General features: G+C 59.3%; 1 long non-coding RNA gene across 1 annotated transcript; it reads left to right on the top strand.

Moving 5' to 3' along the window:
- The first annotated feature begins 4,489 nt into the window (after positions 1-4,489).
- LOC125089525 (uncharacterized) lies at positions 4,490-14,365 on the top strand. Its single transcript, XR_007123969.1, has 3 exons — positions 4,490-5,147; positions 5,383-10,822; positions 12,722-14,365. It is a non-coding gene; the product is annotated as an uncharacterized LOC125089525 (long non-coding RNA).
- Positions 14,366-19,318: the final 4,953 nt, after the last annotated feature.

Consider the following 19,318-nt stretch of genomic DNA (forward strand, 5'->3'; position numbering starts at 1 on the left):
GGGATTTGTGTGCTTGGCTGGTGTGTCGTATTTCAATAAAAAGTCTTCAGATAAAGATGTTTCCAACGTTAGCGTAAGGAGGCAGCCCAAGTGTCCATCGGCTGAAGCACGGGTACACACGCTGTGGGGACAGTGGGATGTTAGCGGGCAGTGAAAAGACAGGAAGGGCTGACCCGTGCTACAAGAGGGAGGGGGAAACAGGGGTGCAGAGTCCCCACTTGCTGTGAGGGTCTGTCCACACAAGCTGTGCATGAAGAGGAGGAAAATCCAGGGACGGAGGGCCTGGGGAGCGAAGTGGGGAGTGTCTGCTGATGGGGACGGGGTTTCTGTTTGGGGCAATGGAAAGTTCTCGAAGTAAGTAGTGCTGATAATTGTGACAACTCCGAGAATGTGCCGAACACCACTGAATGCACCCTTGAAACAGCGAGTTTCATGTTCGAGGAATGAAGTGGAAGTTTCAAGGGGCCAGCTCAATCTCGAGAGAGCTGGGATTTCTAATCCACACGCCCCCGGCAATGCCACTACGCCTGTGTTTTGAGTCCTTCTCTGTGCCAAGCTCCAGGGCGAGCCCGCTTCCTACAGTCCCGTTCGTCTCCAAAGCCATCCTAGGGCGCGCCACGATAGTCACCCCCACACTACAGATGAGGACTCTCGGTAACAGCCGTGTGGCAGCAGAAGGCGGGTCACTGTCCAGGGCCGCCCCGCAGGCAAGTGGACTGAGTCCTCGCCGGCGGCCAGCCTGACGCGGCCCTCAGGGGAGGTGTTTATAGGGAAGAGCACGGTGGGAGGAGACGCCGATGAACACCCGGGCACACCACCGCTGCCCCCAAGGCCTCCCTTCAGGGAGCCCACGGCAGGGCCGAGGGACGCTGGCCTCTGTGGACGGCACCACAGTGCTGACCCATGAATGTCTTCCCGTCCGCAGGCCCCTCAGAGCCTGCCCACACCGCCCGCTGGACCCTTGCAGCCACCCAGGTGCTGTCCATGCGGCAGCAGAGGAAATGAGCCACGTTGCTTGCTCACGCTGTGCCAGGTGGCAGAGTGGGGACTGAAACCCAGAAAGCCGGAGTCCAGAGCCCCCCGCCCCCACCACAGGTAGCCTGGGCCCTGACTGCGCTCCCTGGTGATGGCAAAGCCACTGCGGCACAGAAAACTTGGGGTGAGCATTTGGGACCCTGCCGGGGGGCAGGCTACATAACAGGAGAGGGAAGCCAAGCCTCGGGCCTCAAGGTCAGTGTGTGGGCACACCAGTCCACAATCTCCCAGAGCCAGTGGTCAGTGCTCAGACCCGGGACACTTCCAAGGGCAGCAGAGCTGGCGGCTGCCTGGGGAGGCCGCCACCATGCCCTGCGGGGCTGGACACCTCTGCTTGGGCAGAGCAGCGGGCAGGTTCCCAGCTGGCCCCTGTCTAGACTGGTCTCCCTCCAGCAAAGGAACAAATGGGAGCTCAGGGCTGAGGCCACACCAAGAGGTGGTCAGTAGGGCAAGGGCTGGCCTAGGACACAGCAGGCTTTCCCATGTCCAGGCTATTGCCCATCAAAGACGATTCTGCCCTAACAGAATGGGCCTGGATTTATTCATTCCACAAGTACCTACTGGGCACAGTGAGGTATAGATTTTATGAGTCCAGGTGGCTGGGCCACAGTGCCTGGATATTTATTTAGTCAAACCTTATTCTGGATGTGTTTAGATGAGACTAGCTTTTAAATCTGTGGGTTGAGTACAGAAGGTTGCCCTCCACAATAAGGGTGGGTCTCATCCAATCAGGTGAAGGCCTGAATAGAACAAAAGACTGACCTCCTCCAAGTCAGAGGGCAGGGCATTCTGCCAGCACACAACAGACTGGGACGGTAGCATCAGCTGTCCTCGGGGTCTCCAGCCCAGGCCAGCCCACCCTGAACACTCTGGAATGCAGGCCTCCATACATATATACACGTGTGTGTGTGGGCGAGAGATTTATATATACAAATACATAATGTGTGTTTATGTGTGTGGTGTGCAATATATACAAATGTGTATCGGTCACATAATATTAATTCTGCTCCTTTGACAAATGCAGGTGCCTGCCGTCTGATGGGGCTGGAACTCAGGTGAGGATATGGCCCTAAGGCATCAGTCTGTCTTCTGCTGGAGAGGACCAGCCATGGGACACCTTCAGGTCACGGAGGTCACACGGGCCAACAGGCACAGACTTTGCCCGCTCCTGGGAGCAAGCCTGTCTGCCAGGATAGAGGCTCCTTCCGGACAGCGGTGTGACCTTGACTGCAGGACTTCACAGGCTAGGTTTCTATTTCCTTGTCTGTGAAACGGGCTCATGCCAGTTTCATCTCGTGGCTGGCAATCCCGGGGACCGTACGGGAGGCAGCGCATGCAAAGGGAGTCCCGCAGGCACTCGGCAAAGCTCTGTGGATGTGGATCCCAGGTTGAGCCAGGGACGCCACTGCATCAGAAGCACCCGGAGCTTGTCTGGAACGGCAGGCTGCGGGGCCCCTCTGACCTGCTGAATCTTCCTCTCTGGGCGGAGGAGCCCAGCACCTGTCTTTGAAGCACACCAATCTAGGCAGCAGATTGGGGAATCCTGGCCCCTCACAGGGGGGGCACCAAAGGACCTTCTGCATGCAGGCATAGCTGAGCCTTCTCGAAACAGGCAGGACCGGGCCCAGACCTCACCTCCCTGGGCTGAGTGAGCTGGACTGGGGCTGGGCTCTTAGCCACCAACAAAAATTGCCTGATAATGAGCTACCTCATTACCTTGCAGACTGCCACCCCGCTCAGCCACCATCTGCCATCTCACCTGTCCCTGGCATAGCACCATCCTCCCGCTGCAGGAAGGGGGAAGACCATGCTGCCTTGAGCCTCCCTGCTCCAAACTGTGCCTGCATCTGCTCCCATGGGGGTGCTGTGTGCAGAGACCAAGGTTCTGGGATGGACGCAAGCTGGGGGCCACGGGGACAGGACAATTGCCGGAGAGGGCTGTTTGTTTTAAGTAGGCGAGGGAGTTTCCTAGTACAAAATTCAAAAGGCACACAGTGTGCCCATCCTGCCTCCATGCCTTCTGTCTTCTTTGCTACCAGCGTTCTGATTTTGTCTGGGGCATCAAGTCCTTGCTGAAAACCCCCATGTCCCAGCCTTCCCTGGGTTGGGCTGTGGGACCCAGCACCGCTGACAGCTCATGCATGGCATGAACAGGCTTCTGGAAGAGCCCTTCCCACTCAGCTGGTTTCTGTGCTTTGCAAGGCCCTCCTTCCAGTGTGGAGGCCACGGAGGGCGGTGGTGCAGCCGCCGTCATGCAGACATGAGGACAGGAGCCAGGTGAGGTCCCTGCTGCCCCAGCTGCCTGCCTCTGGGTCCCATGATGAGACGGGCTCCTTATTCACCACGCTGATCCCGGTTCTGTTCCCTGACGTGCCCACAAGCAGCTCGCAGCTGGCTCAGGAATAAGGTGAGAAGTCTCCTTCTCGGCCTTTCTCAGTGCCCAGCTCCCCACAGGGAAGCAACACAGCAATGCGGCCAGCGTCTTGGAGTCGCCCCGGAAACGTGGATGGGCACACACGCACACAGCCTTACCCGTTGTTTTCCTTCCCCACCCGCACGGTGGCACGCGGCCCACAGCCCGGCCTCTGCCTTAGCGCCTCCAGTCCCTCCCAGACCAGGCGCAGTGTGTGCTCCACGTGCCGCTTCACCCCGGGGACGTGAGCCGAACCCCACGGACAGAACCATTCCAGGCACACGCTTTCCAGGTAAGGATTTCGGCAGGTACTGTTTGGGCCGATGGCTAAGGTTAGGAGGGAAACACGGAGGGAGCCCATGAAAAGGAAGCTGGGCCGGCAAGAAGGACGCTTTCCTTTCCCTTCTCCAACCAAAGGCCTGCCCGGCCTCCTAAGATACACGGCCCCACACGCAAGAGGACTGGCCTCACCCCCACGACATATGGCTCCCCTCCACCCCCACCCTGAACGCCTGGCTCCACCCCTAGGCTATACGGCCCCACCCCAGGAGGCCTGGCTCCACCCTCAGGACATAGGCCCCACCCCCAGGAGGCCGGGCCTCTCCCAAGGGACACATGGCCCCGCCCCTGGGAGGCCTTGCCCCGCCCCCGGGAGGCCTGGCTCCACCCCCGGGAGGCCTGGCCCTGCCCCAAGGACATATGGCCCTACCCCCTAGGGTATAGGGCCCCACTCTTAGCATATGCAGTCCGAACCCTCCGCCACAATATATGACTGCCCCTTCCCCTCCTTCCCCCAATGTCTGGCCCCTCCCCATGGGCCTAAGGCCCCACCCCAAAGAGGCCTGGCCCCCACCCCCACCACATATGGCTCCCCCTCCGCCCCCACCCCAATGCCTGGCCCCACCCCCAGGAGGCCTGGCCCCACCCCCAGGAGGCCTGGCTCCACCCCCAGGAGACCTGGCCCCACCCCCAGGAGGCCTGGCCCCAGCCGTGGCTCCTCCCGCTGCATCAGACCTGCTCTCCCTCTGCATTCCTCCTGCCCAGCCCCCGCTCTGGCCACCACCACGGGGCCCATTCCTCACTGCCTCCTCCTGGACTGCTGCAACTGCCTCCCACCTGTCTCCTAGCCCCTCTCCTACCCCCTTCTCACTCCCAGGGTATGTCACTCACCCCTGCTTAAGGCCGGTGTGGGGTTTGTTGCCTCCAGGGCAAGGACCAGGCCAGGGCGGGTCTCTGCAGCCGCAGCACACCGCAAACCGTCCACCTCTGCTTCCTTATCTCCACTCGGGTGTCGGACCCCCGCGTCCCTCTGGCAGCGGGCCCCGCCCCACCCGACCCAGCCCCCTGCCCCTCCTTCCCTGCGGCCGATTCAGGGAGGGAGCCCTCCGCGCCGGCCCCTCTCCCTGAATCCTCGCTCCTGGGGAGGCCCGGGTCGGTCGCTCGGGGCTGGCAGGAGAGGAACCGGGGGGCTGTCTGCGGGCGCCCCCGGGCTCCCACACGGGTTCCCTGAGTTGAAAGAAGGTATCAGTGAGGGCGAGGAGATGGCGAGGCAAGAAAAGGCCCAGTTTCCATAGCAACCGAAAGGCTGCGGCGCCAGGAACAGAGAGGACGAGGGGGCTGTCCTGGGAGCAGATTCGGTCCTGGGATTTGAGGACAGAAAGGACTTTCAGTTCCCGCTACTTCAGAAGTTCTCAACAGGGTGAGTTCCCCCCAGGGGACACTTCTGGGGGTTCACTTTGGTTGGGTGGGAGGTGCTCCTGGCGTCTAATGGACAGGGAGCAGGACACCACAAAACAGCCTGCAGTGGGCATGGGGTAGAGCTGCAGAGCTCTCCCGCCTGGCATGCCCACGGGCAGAGGTGCAGAAACCCCGATGCCAGTCAGGCCATGTTCTGGGTTCGAATGTGCTCTACAACATCTCCCCACCCTCTCCAGAGCTCTTTTCAGGCTTCACTTACATGCCTCCAGTGACGGAGGGCTCACTACCTATGGGATCAGGCCGTACAAGTTGAGGAGCTGGGGCACTGGTGCCAGAGCTGCCGGGACCCCCCAGGGGAAGACGTTGCATGTGTGTCTCCATAGCAGAAAGGCAGCACCCGGCTTGCACTGAAGCTTCAAGAGGAACGAGCCCGGGCAAAAACTAAGACACCAGCTTCTGTCCTCAGATTCTCCAAGGAAGAGGGGACCAGGGGTCTAGGGGGTAACTCAGGGGGTCCTGCTGGCTCCTGGCCCAAGATCTCTCAGCTTGTGACTGCAGGGTGGGTGTGGGGATAGGCAAGAAGGGGGCAAGAGATCTGCATTTCCAGAAGTAAAGCGTCTACAGTACTGACATCTTGTTTGTGATACGCGTGGCAAAGTACTTAGGGGGAAAGGTACACACACAGAAATATGTCCAAAAATAAGAGGATGGCTGGGGAGGTGGGGTTAGATGGACCCGTGCTGGAATTCACAAGCTTGAGTCATGGGTCCCTGCCGACCCTGGTTCTGTCTTCTGTAAAGGGGATGATCACGGTACCTGCCTGGAAGGTTGGAGTGAGGACGGCATTTCTGAGATATCTGCACTGACTCTGGCTGATATGCCCGTCTGAAGTCTCCATGGGCAGCAAAGTTGCCTCTTGGCTAATCCTGCTGAGGCTGGGGTCTGGGGCAAAGGTGTAATTCCTTCTTCCCATCTAAGTTTACAGACCCATGAACCCCATAGGAATCCCTGCCCCAGTGAGAATCAACCCTCGCTGCTGGGCTGGCAGACCCTTTAGCCTGTCCTTGTCCTTCCCGAGCAATGGGAACTTTTAAACCTTGCCAGCCCAAGTGGCAGCGGGAATGTCCGGGCTGTTGGAGGTGATGGCCTCGGCTCCTCATCCCATCCCACCTCGAGTCCCAGCCTGGAAACTCTGGGGGTCACAGACTGAGGATTTGCTTTCTGTTCTGTCCAGGAAGGAAACAGGGCCAGTCCTGAGCAGAGAACAGGGCAGTCGGGCACTCAGACCTCGTGCCAGCAGCTGGGCGGTCTTTTAGCAGCTGGGGAGAAGCAAGGCTATTTCTGTGCCTACCATGTCCCCAGGGCCCAGCCAGCCAGGAAGGCCACTCAGGGCCAGGCCTGTCCAGTCATCAGCCATGACACTGGTTTTCCAGAAAGTGTAGGCAGGATGGGAAAACGCTGTCTGTCTGGGAAGCAGAGGTGCTGCCCAGTGGTGAGTGAGTGGCCACGGTGCCCGGGGAAGCTGGGTGTGAGCAATATGGCCCCCAGCTGGTTGGCAAGTCCAAGTGTATGGGAAGGGATGTTGCCCACAGAGCAGCCCAGCCCTTCCTCCCCTCAGACAGAGCAGAAAAGTGAGGGTGTTTCAGGCAAGAGAATGGCCTGGACACAGGTGGGGAGTTCAGCAGCAAGGACAGAACCGTGGGCCAGGGCGGTCAGGCCCTTCCTGGAGGCAGCTGTCGGGGCCGAGCATGCAGCCTCTGAGTCTGGCTCTGGGCTTCAAAGCCTGCTCTGGCTGTGCGGTCTCGGGCGAGTTGCGTAACTGCTCTGTTTCAGTAAGATGGGGATTACCAGAGCATCCAGTCTAAGGGCTCTGGCAGGGAGCCCATGTGACAACAGTAAGGGCACAGTGAGTGAGAAAGGAGGGTTAGCGCCTCTCGGCCTCAGTTTCCCCATGTGGGAACTGGGAGAGCAGACTCTGTCCCATCTTCCAGGGCCGTCTAGATCTGATGTGACCCCTTCCTCTTGTCTGGGGACGGCGTCCAGCTCCCTTCCTCTCGGCCCTCTCTGAAAAGCCATTTGATTCATTTTTGTGGGGGAATCTTCCATCAAAGATGAGGGCAGAGAAAGAGGGCAGAAGCAGCCCATCAGGGGGCCGCCCCTCATCTCCCACCCAGGCAGGGTCCCCGCCGTCCACACGTGTCATATAGGCACCGAGCACACCGGGGCAGCCCTCCATCTTGTCCCACTTCACAGAACCTCTGCAAGGGTCTGTCGGTGCCGTTTCGTAATCCTGGTAAACACTGGCATTCCCTTGTAACATTTATTTATGCATTTATTGCAAAATAGTTATTTTTCTCCTCGTAAGAGGAGTACGGACTCATTGCAAAATATTCAGAAAATAAAAAGTGTGAGGAAGAGAGAAGAAAAAAAGATTGCCCTTAACCCTAATACCCAGGGGTTGTCACTGTCAACCCTCTGGTTCTCACCGGGCCAGTCCGATTTTTAAAAACCCTCCCTGGAGAAAGGTATTTGCTCACTTATTTACACACTAAAGACCCTACCTACATGTGTGCGTGCTGTGATATTTCTGACTTTAAATGCATGTACACACGTGTGTGTGCACGTACATATCCACACATACATACATGTTCACACATGTACGTGCAGTCATGTTTTACCTCTTGCATGGTCTCACACAGCCCCTGTGATAGGAGAGCAAAGACACGAAAATAAATCATGTTTCGAAGTTCTGCACATACTCATATCCATCGTTAAGTGCCGCGGCCTCTGTCCCAGGACCCTGCGAAGCTGCTGGCCCCACACAGAGGCCCCTTCCTTCTCCCCAGGTGGGCAGGGGACCGCGCTCCCGGAAGGCACGGCTGCTGGTTCCCACGTCCTTTGCTGACCGCCTTGAGCCCCCCGCGCACCTGTGCAGATCGACCCTCACCTGAATTCTTCAAACTTGCCCATCGGTCTCTGCGCTCCATTCCGCACTCCACGTTCGGAAGCTGGTTCAACCGCGTTCAACCCCGCGGGGGGCAGCCAGGTGGAGTCCAGCTTTTCACAATCATTGTGAAAGGTTGTGGACTCTCCCTTGGGTGTGCCTTGGAGAGGGCTTCTTGGAAGTGACATTGCTGGGTCTCGAGAGCACACGGTAACATTTCTGGCTGCGTCTGTGGACGGTCGGTGACGCTCTGTCTGGAGGAACCGCGCTGAGCACTCGGCCATCCCCTGTGGCTGGACGCGTCTGCTGTTCCCAATACTTCCCGTGATACATAACACCGGGGGGGGGGGACGTCTTCAAGCACAAACTGGCTTTTGTGTCTGGAACTGCTCTCTGGCTGGCCCGGCTTTACCAGGGTAAAGGGACCCCGAGGCCCGTGCTGGATGGTTCGTTTAGAACAGCCATACCCGCCAAAGTTTACACTGGAGTGACAAATCAGACGGGAATAACTGCTTTATTTTGTGGTCTGCGTGTCCACTGACAGCAGGAGGACAGCGCCCCATGAGACGCCCAGCAAGTGGGTCCTACAGAAATATCGGACCTTAAAAAAAGCAACAAAAATCGAACCTCAACTTCCCTCCCCTGGGGCTCCAGCTGCCTATTCCCGCTGCAGACGGAAGCAGATACTTCTGGTCGTAGAGGGGGCCTCGCGGGCCAGACCACACAGCCCTCCCCTATGTGGCGCCCGGCGCTGCCATCCATGTCCTCCCCCCATCAGACCTCAGGCCCCCCACTTGCTCTTGCCTGTGCTCACCATTGCCCTGGGCCGTATGGTCAGAACCTATACTCGCGTGAACGGATTTTAAGGTCAGTCTCTGAAACTGGATCGCTGACACACGTTGCGAGAAAATCATGTGATCCCCTGTGTGCCGCCCCCTCCCCCACTGCACCCCGACTTTGGGAGCCTTCCATTTGGACTCCGTGCATCCGAAGCTAAGGCCGGCTGTGAACCTCACGCACCTGCTCATCCGCTGGCGGAACCTGTGTCTCTTCAATAATCAGGTTTTAACCCACTGGCTGTGCGGGAGCGGTACGCGTGAGCCCTGCCCGCAGGCGGACTTTTCTTCTCTCTTGGCCCTCGGGCTGCCCGAGACCCACCCCTCCTGCCTGAACCACCACCAGCTTCCCTGCGGCCCGGCAGCCGCTCATAGGTGGGAATCGAGCTGCCATCCCTCAGCTCGCCCACCCGGTCTTCTCGGCTGCGATGCACACCCACAGTCAGGGTCCGCCACTCACGGAGCTCCTGCTCTCCCCGCACGGGACGGCAATGTCTGGGGTCATCCTAACAATGGCCCTGTGGGCCAGCTAGGACTAGCCCCTTACAGATGGGACAGCGGAGGCTCCCAGGGCACATCCCTGCCTTGCAAGTGGCAGGCACAGGACGCCTCACTGTGCCTCAGCCTGGAGCGCCACTCAGGCGTGTGCTCAGAGCATGCACGGGCCGGGGTGGGGGACACACCGGGACACGTGTGCATGAACGTGGTGGCTGAGGGGTCTGCATCCAGCCGCCAAGCTGAGATCTGGGCAAGTCTGGCTAGGAGCCCCAGAGGCACCCACCTGGCCCATGTTTGGCCCCGCCAAGCTGGGTCTCGGAGGAAAAGGGGGTGGGGAGCCAGCCTGCCCCTCGGGGCTGCTGTGAGCCAGAGGCTCCCTCCCGGTCCTGGGCATGCCCTCCACATGAGCAGCACAGGGCAGCCACAGCAAGTGGTCCCCCAAGTCACCCGCACCACAGACCAGGACCGCGGGGCTGGGCACAAAGAAGTCTGTTTTCTCCCATTCTGGAGGTGGGAAGACTGAGATCAAGGGGTCAGCAGAGCCACACTCCCTCAGGCCTCTAGAGGAGGATCCTTCCTGCGCCCCCGGGTGCTGATGCTGGCTACCAACCCAGGGCCTTCCTCTGCAGACTTGTCCTTCCAACCTGTGCCTCTGTCCTCACGGGGCCTCTCTGCTGGGTGAGTCTGTCTCTGTGTCTCTTCTCCTAAGGACATTTGACATTGGATTTAAAGCCCCCCAACTCCATCCGACAGGACCTCAGCCTCACCGGAGCACGTCTCCAAAGACCCACACCCACAGTAGCGTCTGGGACTCAAACATGTCCTGAACGCACCCGCCCCCAGCACCACAGGTAAGGGCTCGCTGAGGTGCCCACGTGGAGGGGCCCCAGTGCCTTTGCAGGGTGTCTCATGTCCATCTGTGTCCCCATTCTTGTGCACTGGGACATGCTGCCTCTCCCAGAAACATGGAGACAGGAGAGACCAGGTGCTAACGAGGGAGCTGAGGCGCACAGCCATGACCGTAAATCCCAGGGGGGCTTGGGGCCAGCTGGCGCGGGGGGCTCCCGTGCACACTGGGCTGGATGTGGGATGAGGGCACTGTTCCAGGGCCAGGCACTTCCCACAGGACCCGCACCCGTCCCGTCTCCGGGACGTGAACTCCTGAGGGAGCCCTGCTCTGCTCACCCCTGTTCACAGCCCTGAGCATGGAGCAAGTCCCCATGAACACTCGGCACCTGTGGGAGTGAATTCCCTGGTGTGGAAGGAAAAGCCTTGGAGGCAGGAGAAGTCCTGCCTCAGTTTCCCCAACTTGCACAGGGGGTTGGGCCCAGACCCAGACATCCCACTGCAAACTGCCTGGGCAGCGCCACCTGCTGGACGGACCAGGAAGTGCACCTGGTAGGAACCTTCCTGAAGAACTGGGGGGCCAGAGGTCCTCGTGTCTGGGGCCCATCACAGCGATCTTCCCTTGAAGGCGGCTCCTAAGGAGGCCAGCGATCCCGTTCCTTGGGCCCCCCTCTGGCTCTAGCTGCTAGAGTGGCCCAAGCCCAGTGATGGGGACCTCAGGGATGGCCCCCAAGTCACCCGCACTGGGGGGCCGGCTGCTCAGGGTTTCCCACAAGTGGCCTCAGGGCTCAGCCTCACGTTAGCACACACTCACACACCCACTGTCACACGCCGCTCACACTATCACAATGCACGCGTGTTCATGCTCAGACTCACACCGGCTCTCACGTGTCACACACTCACCCTCGTCACCCACACGCGGTCACGCACTCACATACGCTCTCACACCCCACACTCATGTAAGCATGCCCACTCACACGTGCCCATATATGTGCCCATGTGTACACACACTCCGTTCCCCACCAACACTCACCCCTGCTCACATACACACCCCTGCCCCCTCTGCTGGGCACAGTCACCCACACTCACACATACACTCGCCACCCCATGCACACACTGCTACACGCTGCCTCCCACCCCGTCCCCGCCGGGCCTGAGCAGTGGAGCCCCACGGACGGGACGGGTGGAGCGTGGGGGAGGGTCCGGCTCTCAGCACTGCACACAGCTTCCGGGTGAGCCCTAGACCACCTTCCCTGGGCTTCCTTTCAGACGGCGTGCAAGCAGCTGTGCCACACGTGCCCTTCAGCTTTTCTGACTCATTATGTCGGGGGGTTTACCGGCTTTCATTCATTAACTGTCAAGTCCCCAAGATCCCATTGTACAAATTTACCATAATCGAGTGATTCATTCTCCCGCCCATCGACGCTCCCAGGCTGCTTGCTGTGACAAACAATACCATGAACGCTGATGCGTGTGTCTTTGCACGCCCGGAGCAGTCTCCCGTGGCTGCCCTCCGCAGAGCACTCACCACCGGGTCATGGCGCGTGCGTGGCATCTCTGCTACAGGGATGCCCACGGGGCCTTCCTGCTGCGAGTGCCACATGCCTACGTCCCCCATCCTGACCACGCCTGGTGCTCTGCCCGCCTGCTGGGCGTGAAAAGGTGGCACGCTGTGACCCAGCCCGTGTGTTCCCGCGGGCCGGCGAGCCCCGCAGTGTGCCGCACTCTGGACCCAAGCCCCGTCTTCCGCTTGCCCGACTGGCCTGTGCGCTTTGCTCGTCTCTCCGTCTGGCTCCCGGTCTTCCCTGACAGGTTTTCCGAAGTCCCTCAGATGCTACTCTGTCTCTGTACTCAGCGGCTTATACTGCCAGTGACTTTTAGTCCGTGACTTGTGTCTTCACTTTGTAATGGAAATCTCTACATTTTAAAGATTTTATTTACTTATTTTGGGGGGGAGAGAGAGAGAGTGTGTGCGCATGAGCCGGGGAGTGGGAGAGGGAGACGCAGACGCCCCCGCTGAGCAGGGAGCCGGACAAGGGGCTCCATCCCAGGACCCCGAGACCATGACCTGAGCCGACGGCAGATGCCTGACTGACAGCTCCCCAGGGGCCCCCAGAAATTTTCACATTTTTAATGTCAAAGCAACCAATATTTTCTTCCACAGTTTGTGCGTTGAGGATCTTGTTAATTCCTTCCCAGCCATCAGGTCAGGAAGATGCGGCTTCCTCTCCCCCAGAGATGGACGCATGTTGCTTTTTGTTGTCAGGCCTCTTGGGTGTTGACGGCGACGTGCCATCACAGAGTCAGACTGCTGGTCACCTCGGTCCCCACCGCAGCCTCCTGCCACCTGCTGGCTCCTGTCCGTTCTCTCTGCCTCCAGCGCTCCTCACATGCTCCCCCCACCCCGTCTGCTCTCTGGCCCCCAACCCCAGCCCTCCGTCTCTCCTGCAGAACAGTCCGCTCCTCCCCACGCCCTCCTCCCGCACCCAGCTCCGGGCCAGGAAGTCGAAGAAACGCACAGGCGCTGTCACTTGCTCGCCCTGCGATGTCGGTCACATCCTCAGCCCGCCGCAAAGCTTGATGCCAATGCCCACCCAACCCCTGTTCCGACATCCTTCACCAAAACCACCTGCCCGCCCACTCTCCACCCCGTCCACCCTGCTCTCCGCCCTCGGAGCTGACCGATACATTCTGCAGAAACAGCCCTCCTTGCTCTCTGGCTTCTGGAGCCCAGAGGGTGCCCTGCTACCAGCTAAGTGGGAAGGTGCAGAAGGAGGCCCAAGTGTCTCGTCCTCTACACCCTTCCCCAGGTGGCGTCCGGCCAGGCTTCTCACCTGAAGGTCACACCCTTTAAGGCTATGGCTCCACGTTCCCCCCACATTCCAGCCCCAGTCCCCTGCGCGCCCCAGGCCCAGCGTGGATGAAGCTCAGCAGCTGTCCACGTGGGAGCACCGCGTCTTCGTGGTGGCGTTCTGCCTGCCATGCCCCTGTAAATGATACCCCATGAGCCCCTCCCCGCGCAGTCCTACTGTGGGTGGCAACAGCCACCTCTCCCCTTCAGAAACCCCCGCTGCCTTCAGTGGAGACAGAAGCCCCAGTTAAAGGCAGGCAAATGCATCGGCGGGTTCTGAAGACAGTTTCACTGGTGGTGACCGGTCGGGTCACTGTTCTCTTGAGACGGGATGTCATAAAGATGTATGGGGACGCTCAGCACACTCCAGGGCCAGCCTGGCTACCAGAGAGCCAAGCTGTCCCCTCCTGAGTTCTGCTGAAAGGGGCTGCTCGGTGGCGAAGGGGAGGGGTTAGCAGGAGGGTGTGGTGATGGGCCCAGGTTTTCCCCAGAACTCTGTCAAGGTCAGAGCAAGCAGCCTCCTAACCCCCAGCCTGCCTGCTGGAAAGTTAAATTCCGTCAGAGAGCAGTGACAGCTGCCAATTAGAGATAGAGGGGAGAGCGGGGGAAGGGCACATGCTTTGAAGTTGGGCCTGCCTGGGCCGAGTGCCCAGTGCTGCCGTTTTCTAGCTGGGTGGCTTGGGTGGCTTGGGCAGGTCCCTCAGCCTCTCTGAGCCAGGTGTCCTGGTCCGTGAAGTGAGGGTGGCATTCCTGCCCTTGGAGAATTATTCAGACGTGGCTATGCCCCGTCCACACTGTGGCACACTTGGTTATGGTTAGCGTGGTAGCCGCGGTCAGGAGCGTTCCTAGGGTTAACACAAGAACAGCACTGCTAGCTGAACACCATCTTCGAACATAAGAAAAACGTGCATCTATTTTAATGTTGAAACCGCTGACTACTGACCTTTACTGCTTAGTCACAGGTGAGGACGCTGGGACCCAAAGAAGGTGAGTAGCTTGCTTGAGGTCACACAGCAGTAGCAGAGATGGGTCTGGAACAAGGGTCTTCTGAAACTGTTTTCAAGCCTCATGCTGTGGCAGACACTACCACGGCAACTGGCCATGAACCACGTCCTGTGGGATCCCCTCCCCTCAAGGGTGGGCAAGACCTATGGACTTGCTTCTTTAAAAAAAAAAAAAAAGATTGACTGATTGATTTGCGAGAGCAGGAGGAGGGGCAGAGAGAGAGGGAAAGAGAGGATCTGAAGCAGACCCCGCACTGAGCACAGAGCCTGACTCGGGGCTCGATCCCACGACCCCGAGATTGTGATCTCAGCCGAAACCAAGAGTCAGACACTTAGCCGACTGAGCCACCCGGGCGCCCCCGTGACTTGCTTCTAACCAACGGAATGTGGGGCGCCACTACATTTCATCACACAAGGCTCTGTCTTAGCAGGTGGAGGGAGACAGAGCCTCCCGAGGGCCTCGCAGAAATAAATGGCCTGCTGGGAAGTGCCCGTGGATGGAGCTGTGAGGCAGGGCCTGAGCGTGGCCTCCAGGTGCAGCCCGTGATGAAGTGAGAGCCTGGGTCCATCAGTCGCCAGTGACCTGAGTGAGCCTGGAGCCAGCCTCCCCCGCTGACTCCGGACGAGAGCGCCGCCCAGCCGACACCAGGACTGCAGCCCACAGCGAGGCCTGGAGCAGGAACGAGGCACAGCTAGGCCTGGACTCCCGACCCACAGCAGCTGGGTGTTTGCAGCCACGGAGCTTGTGATAACGATTATGCGGCCTAGAAAATGAACACGCACGGACCTCCTGAGTTCTTCTAAACTTCCCACCTTTCCTACCCACCGCAAGCAGTCAGGCCTGCGTCTCTCCTTCGCAGCAGTCATGTTCAGGGCCCCTGGGTTCTAAGCGGGCCCCTGGCTCTCCCAGCAGAGACCCCGGCTTCCGACAGGCGCACGTAGCTCACAGTAAACACCACACGGCCGGCCTCCTTGCGGGGAGATGCAGCCAGGGGACCGGGTTCCCACCAGGGGCTTGAGCAGAGGTGAGGGGTGCCGCTCTCGAACGCTTCCCTGGGCCTGGGTGGCACCCACCCTCGCACCCCCTTTCAGCTGGCTGGGGTGCAGCCCGACGTAAGCCAGCCCGATTAGGCACCATGTGCCCCAGGGAACGTGGCCCTTCACCTACTCCACCTGCCGCTGGGAGGTGGCCCTCCACCTTTGCCCTCTCCAGGAACACCCCCAGCGGAAGACAGAGGCCTTGCCCCGAGCCACAGACCCCAGTAGTCCCTGCAGGAGACGAAGGCCTGGCCTCTCCCCCATGCCTGGGACACCTCCAAAGGGTCACCCCAGCCTCAGAACTGAGGTCTCTGCCTGGCAGTGCCTGGGGAACGCTCTGTGTGCAGATCTCCCGCAGGGCCGGCCTGCAGCCTGGTGAGCAAGTCAGCGCCAGCGGTCGGAGAGTTCTGAGTGAGGAGATGCTGAGCCCTGCCACCCCGACCTTGACATGAGAGACGCAAAGAGAAACCTCCTCTGATGCTTTGCTCCTCCTCGTCAGGGTTAACGCACCCGCAGCTAACACTGAGTCCGTCTCTGCCTCCTGCACCCACAGGGCTGTGCTCTCCGACCGGCCCTGAGACATCCCACGGGCCGGCTCACACCCCACCTGCTGCGTGGCCTTGAAGACTCGCAGGAGAAGACAAGGAGGGCCCCTGCCTGCCCACGGCAGGATCTGCATGGGCCTGGGAAGACGTGAGGCCGGTCACAGCGAGACAGGTGGCCAGCAGTCAGAAGTCCTGACAAGCAGCTTCTTAGCAGAAACGTGGCTCACCCGGGAAGTACGCGGTCCCTGCCGGGGCCGGGCCTCCAGCCGTAGGATGACATGCAGAGCTCACACAGCCGTGTGGGGAGTGACTAGGGGGGACCGCAGAGGCCAGCATGTTCAGGACCCTGCATACCTGACCGTAACCTTTACTATCCAACATGCGGAATCGATCACCACGTTAATGCCAATAAATGTGTTGTACACCGATGGCACAAACAGATCCATAAAACGTGGGGGCAACTGGGTGATTCTGGAACCGGGGCTCAGGCACGCCGGCCAGGCAGCCTGGGTGCCTGCTCTCGAGGCTCTGGTGCCAGGGGGGAGTGGGGGGAGTGGGTCTGACAGCAGCCGTCTGCTGGGCACCAGGCTTGGGGGGAATGGATCTGTACTCTGCGGACCCCTTGTACTCCATTGTTCACGGAGGTCCCCCACAGATAGGGATGGTCCCCGAGCTAGGGCAGAGCCGCTGGGAAGCCGCCTGTGGGATTCAAATACAGGGACCAGTTTGGTTCAGGGCAAAGGGTCTGGCCTCCTGCCTGGTTTGGGGGCATCCATGCTTGTCATTTCTGTGAACCTGGAGCTTTGGTGTGTTTCCATCTCCCACAGCCAGGCCTGTGGGGACTGTTCGGAGAATGTCCTGAGCTCCTGCAGGCCCTCTGCCCTCACCAGTGGGATACCTGGGACTTTATGTCACTCCAAGACACGGGCATCCTGTGTGGCCTCCTCCCCCCTGGCCTGTACCCATTTCCCCAGGGGACGGACACACCTAATAGTCACCTGAAAACAAATCTGCATATTACGTTCTGCTTCTGGGCGACTTGTCCTAAGAAAAACGATCAGGGAAAGTGTGCAGGACCCGCATCAGAGGAGACAGCTCTGTGCGGTTACAAAAACCCAGCAGCCATGGCCACTGATCTGGGCACACCTTTAAAATACAGTGTTGGGGCACCTGGGGGGCTCAGTGGGTTAAGCCTCTGCTTCTGCCTTCAGCTCAGCTCATGATCCTAGGGTTCTGGGATCGAGCCCCACATCGGGCTCTCTGCTCAGCGGGGAACCTGCTTCCCGTCCTCTCTCTCTGCCTGCCTCTCTGCCTACTTGTGATCTCTGTCTGTCAAATAAATAAATAAAATCTTTTAAAAAATACAGTGTCGGGGTGCCTGGGGGGCTCAGTCGGTTGGGCATCTGCCTTCAGCTCAGATCATGACCCCAGGGTCCTGGGATGGAGCCCCTCATCGGGCTCTCCATTCAGTGGGGAGTCTGCTTCTCCCTCTGCCCTGCATGCGCTCACTCTCTCCAATAAATAAACACAATCTTTAAAGAAATACAAAAAATAAAGTAAAACCTGTTAAGTGAAAAAAACAAGGTGCCCAAGAGTGGATAGAGTATCTGTATTTTTTGAAAGGGGAAGGACGGAACTTCCATTGTACACGTCTGGTCTCCACCCAGAAAACCAGCGGAAACTGCGACATTAGCAAAAGCGTCTAGGACAGGGAGTGGACCAAGTGTGCGTGGGCTCAGGTCACTGACTCCGATGGTCTTCCACCAATCCAAAAGTAACGTGTGGACCCCTGGAAGCCTGCTGCAGCCAGCCTGAGGTGAGGAACCGGCATCTTGAAAGGCTCCACGGCTGACCAACGCTCGCTGGGCTCGGGGACCTCGTTCTGGACGATTTCATCACCAGGTCTGAACAAAACCCACCCAGCAGCCAGCAGCTGAACACTCGGGCGGTGCTGCTTTCCAGGACACATGCCAGCCCTCCCCGGAAGCACCATCGAAGGACTCCTTTCATTCCTGGTGACCCCCAATGGTGTGTGTGAGCTGGGGGCTCCCGGCTGGAGATCAGCCGCCTTCACCAGCCTCTGTGGTCCCTTCAAGCCCAAGCTTGCGCCACATCCCGGTTTCCACAGCAACAGCAGACACAATGGTTTCTGTGCAGTTCGGGTCTATAAATAATTTCTAGATCACTCGTTGAGGTGTGAATGGGGTGGGCTCGGCAGGGCGGTTTGTGGTGGTGGCAGGCCGGGCCACCATCCACGGGAAACGGGCACGCTCGGGAAGCAAGGTCGTAGCCCTCTTCTGTCCCTCTGGGCTGGGGCAGCCTAGCCCCATCCCGCAGCAGTTTCTGCTTCAGAGAACATACCTGGGGCGGTTCCATCTTGTCTGCAAACCCCAGGGATGTTCCTAGCAGAGCCGGCTGCGTGGTGGCAGGGGGCGACGTGGGTGTTCAAAACCCCTTCTGCCGACCTGGGGACTAGGGCAGGCTCAGAGGAGCTCGGGCACGGATGTCGCTACTCCTGAGCTGGCAAGGATCGTGCCTGTTGACTTCAGTGAAGACCCGGAAGGACCTCGCATTTCTCTGGAGCGAGGGGTGGATACGCTCTGCCCAGTACCTGGAGACCAGCCGCCAGTGCATGGAGAGAAAGAAGGGGGTGTGTCTGTCCGAAGGGATCAGAACAGGCTCTGGGATGAACGAAGCTTTTTAAGAAGAACGAGGTGCACAGATGCTATTTGTGTAAGAAGAGACACGTGCCATGTTGTAAACACACACCTGTGTGCACACACGTGTTCACGGGCACACGTACACACACGCGTGCGGGGAGATACCATCTCCGCAGACACACACAAGAAACGGATGATTTTGCTTATTAGCTTGGGACAGGTGGGTCCAGCAGCCTAAAAGGTGTTGGGTAGAAGGAGACGTAGTTTTGAGGCCAACCTCTCTGTAGCATCCGCATCTTGTTTAATCATTTGCATACATTAATTTTTCAATTAAAAAAAAAAGACGAATGGCAGCGTGGAAAAGAAGAGTGGAGGGCAGAAAGCGAAAGCAGCCAGGAAGGAGGGTGGGAGCCGGGAAGGGAAGCAGGGATCTCCATTCCTCTGGCTTGCAGGGGTGCGTGGCTGGGAGGACGTTCACGTCGAAGCCCAACGCGGCTGAACGTGCAGCCGTGGTCCCAGCTAGAAGGAGTCCCTGGGGCCCCGCCCCAAGAGGATCAGAGACGTCGGACAGCGCACCGCTCCCTCCGTCATGTGAGGACGCGACGGGAGGGTGGCAGCCTGCACGCCAGCGTCCTCCTCGGAAACCGTGACCTTGGACGACTGGCCTCCAGCACGTGCCGTTTCGTTAAAGCAGCCACGGGACACGAGCAGCCCCCACGTGCAGGTGGGGAGCAGAGGTGTGGGGAGGTTGTGGGCCGAGGCCAATGCCGCAGACAGGGGGTGGCCTGGGAGGTGGGCTGGGGAGCCCAGCCTTTTATTACAGAGTGGGGCAGGCTCTTTTGTTTTAAACCTCATAAGGGTAATATGTTGGGAAAAGTCCGGAAGCTACCAGACTAGAGAGAGAGCACGTGAGACTCTGTGCGGCAGAGTAACCACCCCACGGTGTCCGG

The sequence above is a fragment of the Lutra lutra genome, chromosome 17 (genome assembly GCF_902655055.1).
Source record: "Lutra lutra chromosome 17, mLutLut1.2, whole genome shotgun sequence".
NCBI lineage: Eukaryota > Metazoa > Chordata > Mammalia > Carnivora > Mustelidae > Lutra > Lutra lutra.